General features: G+C 37.6%; 1 protein-coding gene and 1 non-coding gene across 2 annotated transcripts in view; one reads left to right on the plus strand and one right to left on the minus strand.

Annotated features, from left to right (window-relative positions):
- UBE2R2 (ubiquitin conjugating enzyme E2 R2) overlaps positions 1-14,186 on the plus strand; it is a 143,918-nt gene that overhangs the window by 11,508 nt on the left and 118,224 nt on the right. The gene's annotated exons all lie outside the window — the stretch shown is intronic.
- Positions 11,912-12,016, minus strand: LOC126083481 (U6 spliceosomal RNA). The gene has a single exon (XR_007518825.1). It is a non-coding gene; the product is annotated as a U6 spliceosomal RNA (small nuclear RNA).

Genomic DNA, 14,186 nt, shown 5'->3' on the forward strand with positions numbered 1-14,186 from the left:
TCAAAACTTACTAGAAAGCTACAGTAACCAAAATAGTGTGGCATACACATAGACATCCAGATCAATGAAATAGAATTAAGAGCCCAGAAACAAACCCTCACCTTTATGGTCAACTGATTTTTGACTAATGTGCCAAGACGATTCAGTGGGAAAAGAACAGCCTCTTCAGCAAACATTATTGGGAAAACTGGATATCCATATGCAAAAGAATGAAGTTGGACCCTGTTTTAGTTATCTAGTGCTGCTATAACAGAAATATCGCAAGTGGATGGCTTCAACAAACAAGTTTATTCTCTTGCAGCCTAGTAGGCTACAAGTCTGAATTCAGAGCGCCAGCTCCAAAGGAAGGCTTTCTATCTCTGGGTTCTGAAGGAAGGTCCTTGTCAATCTTCCCTCGGTCTAGGAGCTTCTCAGCACAGGGACCCCAGGTCGAAAGGACACGCTGTTCTCCTGGCTCTTGTTTCTTGGTGGTATGAGGTGCTCCTGTCTCTCTGCTTGCTTCTCTCTTTTATATCTCAAAAGAGATAGACTTTAGATACAACCTGATCTTGTAGGTTCAGTCCTGCCTTATTAACATAACTGCCACTAATCTCACCTCATTAACATCATAGAGGTAGGATTTACAACCCAGGAAGATCATCAGATGACAAAATGGTAGACAGTGACACAATATTAGAAATCATGGACTAGCCAGGTTGACACATTTTGGGGGGGAACACAATTCAATCCATAACAGACCCTTACCTGTAAAAAAGTTAAAATGGATCAAAGGCCTAATTTTAAGAGCTAAAACTATTAGACTCTTAGCGGAAAACATAGGGGCAGATCTTTATGACCTTGGATTTGGCACTGGTGTTTTAGATATGACACCAAAGCACACAAAGAAGAGAAGAAAATAGATAAATTGAACTTCAGGAAGTAGAGAGTTATTGCTTAAGGGTTATTGAGTTTCTTTTTGGATTGATGAAGAAGTTTAGGAAGTAGATAGTGGTGATGGTTGCACAACATTGAAAATGTAATGTCACTGAATTGTACACATAGAAATGGTTAAAATGGCAAATTTTATTATATATATTTTACCACAATTAATTTTTAAAAAAGTTACAGGGAATTTTACTTCATACATCTTTAAAATGTTTTTCCTTTTTAAAAGTAGAATATTTTACTAAGGTTGAGAAGGCAGAGTGTTGACATGTCATGGGATTGCTAGCCAGTGTCATAAAACAATATGTGTACTGTTTAATGAGAAGCTAGTTTGTTCTGTAAATCTTCATCTAAAGTACAATTAAAAAAAAGGTAGAATATTTTAGATTTAGAAATAGATTAATATTATGAGCATTTATATAACCACCATCCAGCTTATGAAACAAACATTACAAATACAATTTGGTTATATGTTTAGGATAATTCCTAGAAGTGGAATTTATAGGTCAAATATGTTCACATCTAAAAATATTTATTACACAAATTTAATAAAATTTTCACAAAAACTAGATTGAAGCAAGTTCCTGAAAGATTTAGATTTTCTTTTCTTTCCTGAGTTACATTTAAGGTCTGAATCATATAGGCATCTTAGTTTAATTTCCTGTTACATAAAAATTAGAGGCAGCCACTCTGTGATCTCAGATCAGTTACTTAACATTACATTGAGCTCAGAGTCTCAGTTTCTTCATCTGTAAAATGTGGCCAGTAATACTTACCTTGTAGTTTTATTATAAGGGTTGGAGATAATTTATGTTAAGCAAACTGCCTGGACTATAGAAGGAGTCATTTACTGTTACAGCCATCACAAAGCTATCGGTATTTCCATCTGACCGTGTAACCATTTAGAGGCCCTGGTGGTGTAGTGGTTAAAGTGTTTGGCTGCTAACCAGAAGGTCAGCAGTTCAAACCACCAGCTACTCCTCGGGAGAAAGATGTGGCAGTCTGCTTCTGTAAAGATTACAACCTTGGAAACTCTATGGAGCAGTTCTGCTGTCTCCTGTAGAGTCACCATGAGTTAGATCAACTCCACGGCAGTGAGTAGTAGTAGTGTGTCTAACCATTCAGTTGGATTCAATTCGTGAGAACAAGATAAGGTGAGAAATGGATACTTACAAGCCCTCCCAGCCAGCCCCAGACATAAAATAGGCTGATGGGATTTAAAAAAAAAAAAAAAATGAGAGGCAGGTGAAAAGGTTAAGGAAGGCAGATTTCATTTCATCATAAATAAGGATTGCTTTCTATAAGGATTAAAGTGCTTTCCATAAGGATTAAAGTGTTTTGGAAAGTGCTAATTTTTTGCCCGTGGGGATAGTTGAAAGCATGTTGGGTGATACTTAGGACAGTGTTCTTACGGCATTAAGCATCTGATAAGTGATTAAACTACTTCAGAATTATGTTGGAAATGTTTAAAAATACAGATTTCTGGTCTCTACCTCATACTTTATGCATCAGAATCTTCTGGCATAGGACGTAGCTATCCGGCAGGAATCTTCACGTGGTTCTGGTGTGAAACATGGTGCCTAATCCTGAGATTTATTACGATTCTGTTTTGCTATATTTTATAAATAGAATGCCTTTATGTTCCAAAGATAACTGTAAGTTCTTTATTAGCCTTAAAAGGTACTTTTAATATTTATTGTTGTATTTGTCTGGCTTCTCTCCACCGAATACCATCTCCCTTCCCTATCCTATCATGAAACTCACATCTGTGAGATGAAAATTTTCCAAATGTATGTGGATAGGCTTTTCTTTAAACTTTGGATTTTTTATGTTAATACTTGCATAATTTTCTTTGAAGGATTTTTATGTTTTGTACGTTTTTAATAAGTAGTTAACAAGGCACTTACTTTACAGGATTTCCAGTATCTTTCGGAGCCAGTAATAATTTTCCTTAGTAAACGAGAGCATGAGTAGAAAGTAGTAAGTTCAATATTTTAGTTTCTTAGATAGTGGTTTACCATTTAGAGAAGCATTTGGGACCTAAAGTCACCAGTATGTTCTTTTTCATATATAATTAAATCTGTCAACATTGTTAGTTGCTATCAAGTTGGCTTTAACTCATGGCGACCCTGTGTACAATGGAATGAAATGTTGCCCAGTCCTGTGCTATCTTCATGATTGTTGCTATGCTTGAGTCTGTTATTGCAGTCACTGTGTATTTTGAGTGCCTTCCAAAACTATCTCGGACAATATTCTGTTGTGATCCATAGGGTTTTCATTGGCTGATTTTCGGAAGTAGATTGTTAGGCCTTCCTTCCTTGTCTGAGCCTGAAAGCTTTGCTGAAACCTGTCCACCATGGGTGACCCTGCTGGTAATTGTATACCAGTGGCATAGCTTCCTAGCACCACAGTTAATGACAAACTGACAGAAGGGTGGTGGCTATCAATATCAGCTTCAGAATGTGGAGAAGAACATTTAGTTTGACATTTGTTTGTTGTTTTTGTTCTATTTACAGTTTCATTTATTCAACAAATATTTAGTGAATACTTACTGTGTGTCAGCACTGTTGTTGATGCTGAGGATACAGTAAACAAAGCAGACAAAAATCTCTACTCTCATGGAGTTTACATTCTAGTGGGGAGGTTGACAGTGAACAAGTATATGACTTCTTAGAAAGTGATAAGTCTTAAGGAGAAAAAAGTGAAGCAAGGGAAGTAGGATCTGAAGTAGGGATGAGGATATTTAAAAAAAAAATTTTTTTTGACATTTTTAGGTAGCCCTGAAGAAAGGTGACTTTTGAATAAAATTATAAGGAAGGGATGGAGCTAACTCTGAGGATCCAGGGAAGAACATCTTCCATATTGGAGAGCTAAAAAGTAATGTTGTTTTTTATTGTACACCTTACTGTGTTTATCAGATAGAAGCCAGTGTATAAATGTTACTTAAAACTACAGGTTTCGCCTGATATCCAAAAGTAGAGTGTTTTACGAAATTTTCCTTAAGCTGAAATGGCGTATGCAAGAAGAAATTACCATTAATATATATGAGAAATTTTTTTGAGTGTTCCCAGACTCAAAAAATAACCATACCTAGTAACACATAAAACTTTAAATAACACTAACATATAGTAAAAGCAGGAATGATATGGTAAATACGCAGCTTATGTGTAAAGTAGAAATAATGTATGTATAGTGTAGTTTCACAGACACAGTTCAAAGCTATGGCAGCTTGAAGCTGAAATTCTGAGTGTAGTTTCTTGGGGAAGGAGCTTGGTGATGCTTTAACTGTTCAGGGTGCATGCTGCCTCTAACGGCTGGCTGCAAAACAAATGCTGAACGCTATTTCTGCTTTTCGTTTGTAATAAGTGAAAATCCTCTTCAGCTTTTTTTCGGTTATCGAAAACAGGTACTAATGTAAGTCTTTTGTAAAAGCAAAGTGGCATAGAGAGAACTTTTGAAAAGTGGGGGATACCTGTATTTATATTTATTTCACATTAGAGGTTAAAGAGAGTAGGCATTCTGTATTTCATGATACTTTGAATTTTATTGCACTAAGCCACATTCTTCCTTAAAGTTAATTAACAGGGATGAAATGTAATATAGTGGATAAAAATATGGGCTCCACAGTCAGACAACTAGGTTCTGTAATCTGTAATCCTGGCTCTGTAAGTGTGATCTTGGGGATATTATTTAACCCTTGTATGCCTGTTTCCTCTTTGAAATGGGGCAAAATGTAACATCTACATTGTTATGGATGCTGTGAGAATAATATGTGTTCCTACATGTAAAGCACTTAGAATGTGCCTGATAGGTAAAAAGCACTCCATAAGTGTTGGTTGCTGTTAGTGTTAGCAACTCTGTTTTGAGTGATACTTTTAATTTTATAAGAAATACGTTACAAGTTATAAACAGCACGGAAAAAAAAAAACGAAACCCAGTGCCGTCGAGTCGATTCCGACTTATAGCGACCTTATAGGACAGGGTAGAACTCCCTCATAGAGTTTCCAAGGAGTGCCTGGCGCATTCGAGCTGCCAGCCCTTTGGTTAGCAGCTGTAGCACTTAACCACTACGCCACCAGGGTTTCCATAAACAGCACAGAATGATACTAAATGAAAAATATTACATGCCTGCCACCGTACCCACTCATCATATCTCTGGTCTCGTCTCCCAGCGCTTTTCACCAGTTTCAGTGTTTACTTTTCTAGTGGTCACTATCATAATTCTAAGTATGTTTATACGTTTATTTACTTATTTTTGTACTTTAAAAGGTATCTGGTTTTCTGCCATGGAAGATGATCATGTAAAATGCCGTTTACTTCTCTGCTGCATATCCCCCAGTTTTCTAAGAGTTACTTTTTTAGCTTTAATCTTAAACCTTCAATTTCTTGTTCCAATGAGTTAAAAAAAATTTTTTTTTTTAAATCAAGGTTATACATGTCCCTAGCTTAAAGGATTAGATGGTTCTCTGTGAAGTTATTATGTAAAATAGCAGTTCCCCAAGTCCCTCCTCCTATTTCCACTATCTCCCCAGTAAACAACTTTTGAGTCAACATTTGCCTCCTTGTTAATAGTATGTCTATTGCGACTTTTTGTTTTTTCAACTTTGTTCATTATCTATGATTATCCACCACAGAAGGTAAAGTTTTATCTCTCTTTCCCTCCACACCCATATCTGTCCCTCCAAAAATCAAAACCCATTGCCATCCTGTCGATTCTGACTCATAGTGACCAGGGACAGGGTTGAACTGCCCCATCGGGTTTCTAAGGCTGTCAGTCTTTACGGAAGCAGACTGCCACATCTTTCTCTCTCGGAGTGGCTGGTGGGTTCGAGCCACTGACCTTTTCGTAGCAGCTGTCTTAGTTATCTAGGGCTGCTGTAATAGAAATACCACAAGTGGGTGGCTTTAACAGAGAGAAATTTATTCTCTCACAGTCTAGGAGGCTAGATGTCCAAATTCAGGGTGCCAGCTCCAGGGGAATGCTTCCTCTCTCTGTTGGCTCTAGACGAAGGTCCTTGTCATTAGTCTTCCTCTGGTCTTGGAGCTTCTCCTTGCAGGAAACCCGAGTTGAAAGGATGCGCTCTGCTTCTGGTGCTGTTTCCTTGATGGTATGAGGTCCCTGTGTCTCTCTGCTTGTTTCTCTCTTTTATATCTCAGAAGAGATTGGCTTGAGATGTGATCTAATCATGTAGATCTCATCAGCATAAACTGCCAATAATTCATCTCATAGTGATAGTATTTACCGCCCATAGGAAAATCAACATCAGATGACAAAATGGTGGACAGCCACAGTACTGGGGCTCATGGCCTAGCCAAGCTGTTACACACGTTTGGGGAACACAATTCAGTCCATGACAGCAGCTGAGAACTTTAACCACTGCACCACCAGGGCTCCTTCTCTATCACACAGACACACACATGCATATATATTCCTTCAGTTTTACAATGTTAGATCATAATGTAAATATTTGCTTCTTATTAAGATGTAGTAAAATAGCTTTTTCTTTCTCATGTAAATATCTTGTTTACCCTGTAGTTAATTATCTTTTGTTTTCTTTCTTAGTTTTCCATATACTTATCACTAATTCTTGGACCACTTATTGTTAATTCTGCCCAAGAATTAGTGATTTCTGCCAGTTGTCTAAATCTTCTCTCTAGATGTTTTCATTCATCAGGCATTGTATGAATTTTATATTTATTAGGAAATCTCTCTGGAAGCTTTCCCTTTATATTTGTAATAACAGCTTTAACTTTATCGAGATATAGTTCACATACCATCCAATTCACCTATTTAAAGTAGTTTGTGCTTTTTAGTATATTTACAGAGTAGTGTAACCATCATCACAATCAATCTTAGGATATTTTCGTCACTGCCCTTCCCCGCTCCAGGAAAACCCCGCACCGTGTAGTAGATACTCTCCATTTCCCCCAACCTCCCCAGCCCTGGATAATTGCTGGCTTACTTTTGTCTGTCTAGATTTGCCTATTTTGGACCTTTCATGTAAATGGAATCATACAATATGTGGTCTTTTGTATCTGGATTCTTTCACTTAGCATGTTTTCAAAGTTCATTAATGTTATAGCATGTATCAGTACTTCATTTTTATTGCTGAATAATATTCAGTTGTATGGATATACCACATTTTGTTTATCTATTCCTTAGTTGATGGACAGCATCCTGACCTCCACCTACTAGGTGTCTCCTCCCCTCCAGCCAGTTGTGACAACCAAAAATGTCCCCTGGGGAACAAAATCTTCCTCCCTGTATCTGAGAACCACTGCCCTAGATATTTCAGTCTGCATCCTTAATTTATTACAGTTTAACTTAAGCGTTGCTGTAGAGTCAGAATAAAAAAACAAAAAACGCCGTAGCTGTCAAGTCAATTCTGACTCATGGTGATCCCGTGTATTTCATGTAGAACTGTGATCCATAGGAATTTGAATGGCTGTAATCTTATGGAAGTAGATCTCCAGACCTTTTCTTCATGGAGGCTCCTAAATGACTTGATCTACTCCTAGTAAACAAATATCCACAAATTTTTATTGACAAAATTCAGAATATTGTATATATATATATATTTTTTGTAGTACAGATCTAATGAGAAGAATGGAATTATTTTGGGGGTAACATTTCACTGAATTGAGTTCAGAGTTAGGGTTTCTTTATCCAAATTCATCTGTTAATGCTGATCTCTAATGAAATTTTGTGTATTTCATCTTTGAAAAATCTCTTCACAAAGATGAATACTGCCATATACACATATCAGTCCATAAGCATTTGTTTTTAATTGGGAATGTCATTGCTTAGAATAGAATTCATTATAGAATTCTATTAGATTCTTCTCTTGATATTTGCCTTTTAGTGTGTCACTACAGTGCAGATTAATCATTTCCAATTGAAGGTGGATGCTCCTCAATTAAATGGATTTTAAGATGTGTAAATTTCCTTTGTGCATGGGTCAGGGTCCAAAACCGCTGCCAGAATTGTAGCTAGAGTTCACAAAATGATCTGTCGCAAATTTTTGCGAGAATGGAGATCTTCCTTGTTTGTGTGTGTGTGTGTGTGGTAAAATTCATATAACAAAACATTTCAACGTTTTTTGCATGTACAATTTAGAAACATTAATTATGTTTATCATTGTGCAACCATCATCATTATCTGTTTCCAAATTTTTCAGTCATTGTTAATAGAAACTCGGTGCCTCATAAACATGACTCCCCTTTTCCCTCTCCCTCCTGCCCCTAAAAAAAAGCCCCTAGTAACCGTTAATAAGGTTTGGAGACATCCGTTCATGTTTTAACTTTTGACAGCATAGGAAGTGTATAAAGCAGTTTGAAATTTCTTATGATTCAGACAGCATTAAAAAAACAAACCAGTTGCAGTTGAGTTGATTTTAACTCATATGGACCCATGTATTTCAGAGTAGAACTGCTCTCCATAGAGTTTTCAGTGGTCGTGATCTTTTGGAAGGAGATCACCGGGCCTTTTTTCCTTGAGGTGACTCTTGGTGGATTCGATCTGCCAAACTTTTGGTTGGTTAATAGCTGAATGACTAACTGTTTTGCCACCCAGGGACTCCCAAACAGGATTAGTTGTCATCAAAATGACTTTGTTGAGTATATGTTTCACATAAAAGCACTGTTTTGCCTTGTATTTTTATTTTAAATCCTTTAAGAAACATTAGCAAATTTGCAGCAAAAGCTAATTCCCAAAGCCATTCAATGTTTGATAATAGTGGTAGGGGGTGATTCTTCTCCTTAAGAAGAACTTCAGTCTTGGCCCTGAGTTCAAGTTCGAAAACTTGCAGTAGAACATTACCAGAGCCAAACCATTAAACTGTTGTGTGGTAGGGCAAGTCAGGATATTCAGCTTCTGTTTTGAGCTGATGATGGTTAAATCAATAAGAACAAATGAAGTTCACCTTTTGGCACTACTGGGTCAATAAAAATGAGCCCTGGTGGCACAGTGTTTAAAGCACTTGGCTGCTAACCAAAAGGTTGGTGGTTTGAACCCACCAGCCAGTCTGAGGGACAAAGATGTGGCAGCCTGCTTCCGTAAAGATGTACAGCCTTGGAAGCCTTATGGGGCAGTTCTACTCAATGAGTTAGAATCGCCTCAATGGCAGTTGGTGGGTTTTGGTGGGTCGGTAACACATGATAGATTCAGATATTTTCCATAAAGTACCTGCTGATGAATAAAACAGTGACCAGCCACAGGCTTTAAACACCTTATATTTTTACAAGTTTTGTTAATTTCTCCAACTAAGCCTTTATTTCTTCCATACATATTTTTGCCACTATCAGTTGTAAAGTTTTTTTTTTTTTGTTTGTTTGTTTTTAGCAGATTCCACTTCACGTTGTACTAAATTAGTGTTTTCTGAATGTTGAAAATACTCTTGCTTGTAGTTGTTCTACACAGACTATTTATAGAGGCTAATTCTTCAGTCACTTCAAACTCCCCATTGACTGCTCAGATAAACAAGAACTGAGCAGTATCAGTAACATCTGTTGACTCATCAAGAGCGAAGGAAACCACTTGAAATCATTTGCTTTGTTTTTTAATTGACTGTTGATGTTGCTCTTGTATCCCCAACTCTCTGAACAACTCTTCTCACCAAAAGCTGATAGTCTTAAATAAGTTTATGTTCTCTGGACACGATTTCTTCGACTGCTGTAATCAAATGCAATTCAATTAAGTCACCATCTGTAAATAGCTTTCCTTGCTTGACTAACAAATGGATCACTCAGTAGACTAGTTTGGTTGCAGTCTCATTTTCATTTTTTTATTTTATGAAGAAATTTTATTGTAATGAGATACTCAATTTTAAATTTTTTAGTTTTTCTGACCATTGCTTACCTGTGAATTGAGAACTGTTGTGATGAGACTTCAATTTGGTAATGTCTGTGTATACCGTATTTTAGCATAACTAATAGTGTCTTTACATAATGAAAGCAATACTTTACCATCTAATTTGATAACAAAATAAGCCACACTCCACTGTGCCTTAGTGCTCAAAATGCTGTTGAATGTAACTACATCACAGCAATTTGTAGTGCATCCGACAGGAACATGAAGCCATAAGAGCACCACAGAGGCTCTCTGTTACAACTCAACTCTGCTACTGTATGGTGAAAACAGCCAAAGACAATTCAGAAACGAATGATTGTGGCTGCATTCCAGCAGAACTCTTACTATGAACGTTGAAATTTGAATTTGACATAATCTTTATGTGTTCCAGATACAGTTCTTTTGTATTTAACTATATATTTACCCTTTCCAAGAGGCCCTGGTGGTGCAGTGGTTAAGTGCTCTGCTGCTAACCAAAAGGTTGATGGTTCAGACCCAGAACCTACCAGCCATTCTGCGGGAGAAAGATGTGGCAGTCTGCTTCAGTAAAGATTCAAATCAAAACCAAACTCGTCATCGAGTCGATTTTGACTCAAAATGACTCTGTAGGACAGAGTAGAATTGCTCCATAGGGTTTCCAAGGAGTGGCTGGTGGATTAGAACTGCTGACCTTTTGGTTAGCAGACAGGCTTTTAACCACTGTGCCACCAGGGCTTCTCTGTAAAGATTACAGCTTTGGAAACTCTGTGGGGCATTTCTGCTCTGTCCTGTAGGATTGCCATGAGTCGGAATTGACTCGATGGCAATGTGTTCGGTTTTAAACTTCTTAAATCTAAGGATAGATATCGTGCATGAGTTTTGGGAAATTCCTGTCCATTTATTGCTTGCCTCATTCTTTCTTCTTTACATTTGCATACATATTAGACCTTTTGGCTATGTCCCACCTTTTTCTCACACTCTTTTTCTGTTGTCTTTTCCTTCTTCTGTGCTTCAGTTTCTATATTTTCTATTAATCTGAATTTGAGTTCATTAATGCTGTTTTATGCCTTTTTCAGTCTGCTCTTAAATTTATTCAATGAATTCTTGATTCCAGATACTATATTTCAGGTTTGGATTTTTAAAACAGATTTACAATGATCTGTTAAAATGCATTTTTAAAATTTACTGTATTCATCTTTTCCTCTATTTTCTTTTATGACACTAATAGTCATTTTAAAGTCCTTGTCCGCTAACTCCAGTGTATGGTCATCTGTGGATTTTTTTTTATTTATTTTTTTCTTCTTAATTATCATTGTTCTGCCTCTTTGCATACCAGTTTTTTTTTTTAACGTATGCCGGCATTGTATACGAAAGAACCGTGGAGGCTCATGATACCTTCCTATGTTAGGTTAATAGGACGTGGGGCTGTTCACCTTAAACTAGCCAAGGATATATTTAGATTGGTGCTGGGTTGCAGTTTTAGTAAGACCCAGTGCACCTTTGGTTGTCCTTGTTCTTCTGGTGTGCCTCTCCTGGGCTTTTGAGTGAGAGGCAGGTCTCTGTCTCCTCAGCTTGGAAAGACTACGGGAGAATGAATTCTATCCTTCAGAGGTTTTGAATTTAGCTTCCCACACCATGCGACTGTAAAATCTGAAGGGAAATTATGTTTTTGTGTCAATGCCCTAGAGTTAGCAAATTTGGGGAAAACTGGTCAAGTGTTTAAGCACTTTTGGTTTGTAGTCTTTCGTTCCAGCCCTTTGTGACTAGCAAAACCTGTGCGGGTTTATCTTTACTTTAATAGAGTCCCTCTGCCTGTGCCCAATCGGATTTCTCAACCTACACTCAAAATTGGCAGATGCCCCCCATAAAAGAAAATGGCCATCAGTTTCTGGCTCACCAAAGAAAGGTTCTTTTCTTTCTGAAATTATCGTTCAAATACTTCTTGTTTTTTTTGTAAGTTCTCCAAAGTCTTTAAATTGATTTTTACAGTTCTTCTCTCCCGTCCCGCCCCCCCCCCGCCGCCCCGCCCAGTTAATTGCAGTCGGAGCATTAGTTTCCTATGACCTACTACATCCTACTTGGAAGTAAAACTCTCTTCTACTTAATATATGAGTGGGTGACCAAAAAGTTGAAGAAGTCCTGAATACGTGGATGGGGGTTGACAGTTTTTAATTTCTTACGAATTTGTGTGTCATCTTTCTGCACGGACCGTGCTAATCTTACCTGTATCCTTCCAATTTTAATATGTGTGCTGCTGAAGCTAACTTTTGACTTTTTTGTCGGGTGAACTGGCTGGTCTTTTGCAAATGGAACCCCCAAGTGTCACTATCTTTAGGCCTTTCTCTTAGACATGTGAGTTTCTCCACTGAAGACTCTTTTAGTTTTCTGCCTGGAGGGTAAGGAACTACCTCCTAGCATTCTGAGAGCCACCTCGGGAAAGAGGACTAAAGATGTCAAAATTTAAAGTGTTAACTTTTACCTAATACTCCCTGTATGCGGCATGGCATTCCTGCCCTCAACTGAGCCTGACGTTCCCCAACTCAGAGAGTTACCTTCTCCAGAGAATAAAGCTTCAGGCTTTTGGCTTGGGCACCAGCTGCATAAAGTGAAGGAGGAGATAGATCTGAGGCTCTAGTTGTTTGTAAATAAACTTTCAGCCAGTTTTCCTTCTCTTAGCTTTCCTTTCCCTCCGCTTTGGAGGTACCTGATACCTTCAGTTCCCAAGTTTTGGGGGGGATTGTGTGTGTAAATTATTTTGGTTCTCTGCTTTTTCTACTGCCAGTTTAGGATTTGACTTTGTCAGGTCAGTTCTGGTAATGTCTCTTTCCCATCTGCTTTCCACTTTCTAAAATTTAATTGCTGTTGTCTTTTTTCTCATTGCCCTTGTCCTTGTGGGTCCTTTGTCCCAGTGTCCTTGTGTCTTTGTCCTTAAACAAAACAAAACAAAACTCTGTTGTAAATTTTATTGGGTCTTTGAGAGTGAGCAAAAAATAAATATGTTCAATCTGGAATATTAAAAAGGAAAATATAGTATAAAACCTTAAGGTATAAGGTCTGTAGAGTAAAAAGTTAGTTTTTTTATAATTTATTTTATGTTTTTCAGGATATATACAGCAAAACATATACCAATTCATCAGTTTCTACATGTACAATTCAGTGGCATTGATAATATTCTATGAATTATGCAATCATTCTCACTCTCCTTTTCTGAGGTGTTCCTCGTCCATTCAGATAAACTCAGTACCTGAAAAAAAGTTAGTTGTAATAATTTATTTTTTTCTCTACTTATTTGAAATGTTACCTTTGTCATAATTCAAGTTTTCCTGTTTATTTCGGTCTATTTCTATAGTTTGTTCCGTTAAACTATCTATCTAGTTTTATTTGTTTTGGCTTATACTATATTTTAATATCTGTTAGGGCTATTTTCCCCTCAATGCTTTTGTCTTTCCCCAAGAAATTTCCCAAATACTCTTCCTTATTTTTTTGTGTGAAACTTTGAATCAACTTAGCTTGTCACACCTCCCTCCCAGATCTTTTTGGTATTTTCTTGTCATCGCATCACATTTACAAATTTGGAGAGACTTGACATCTTGACAGTGTTGTCTTTTTACGGCTGTCGTTTTATTCGGAACTTCTTTTGTGTCTCTTCCAAACATTTATTTTTATTTTTATTTTTTTTTGATAGTACACTCAGATGATTCAAAAATAAAAAATACACGTTATTAGGCAATTTAACTGAATGTCCCATGACCCATGAACCTTAAACCTCCAAATCAAGAACCAAATCCCATGAGGTATTTGCTTGTACATAAGCAGCTACTTTTTCTTTGGTCACTGTAGCAAATATATCTATTACACGACTTTTGCCAGTTCAACTTTTTTAAATTAATTTTTATTGTGCTTTAAGTGAAAGTTTACGAATCAAGTCAGACTCTCATATAAAAATTTATGCACACCTTGCTATACACTCCTGGTTGCTCTCCCCCTAATGAGACAGCACACTCCTTCCTTCCACTCTCTATTTTCATGTCCATTTGGGCAGCTTCTGGCCCCGTCTACCCTCTCATCTCTCCTCCAGACAGGAGATGCCAACACAGTCTCATGTGTCTGCTTGATCCAAGAAGCCCGTTCTTCACCAGTAACATTTTCCATCTCATATTCCAGTCCAATCCCTGTCTGAAGAGTTGGCCCCGGGAATGGTTCCTGTTTTGGACTAACAGAAGGTCTGGGGACCATGACCTCTGAGGTCCTTCTAGTCCCAGTCTGACCACTAAGTCTGGTCTTTTTACGAAAATTTGGGGTCTGCATTCCACTGCTCTCCTGCTCCCTCAGGGGTTCTCTGTTGGGTTCCCTGTCAGGGCAGTCATTGGTTGTGGCCGGGCACCATCTAGTTCTTCTGGTCTCAGGCTGATGTAGTCTCTGGTTTATGTGGTCC

The sequence above is a fragment of the Elephas maximus genome, chromosome 9, assembly GCF_024166365.1.
Source record: "Elephas maximus indicus isolate mEleMax1 chromosome 9, mEleMax1 primary haplotype, whole genome shotgun sequence".
NCBI lineage: Eukaryota > Metazoa > Chordata > Mammalia > Proboscidea > Elephantidae > Elephas > Elephas maximus.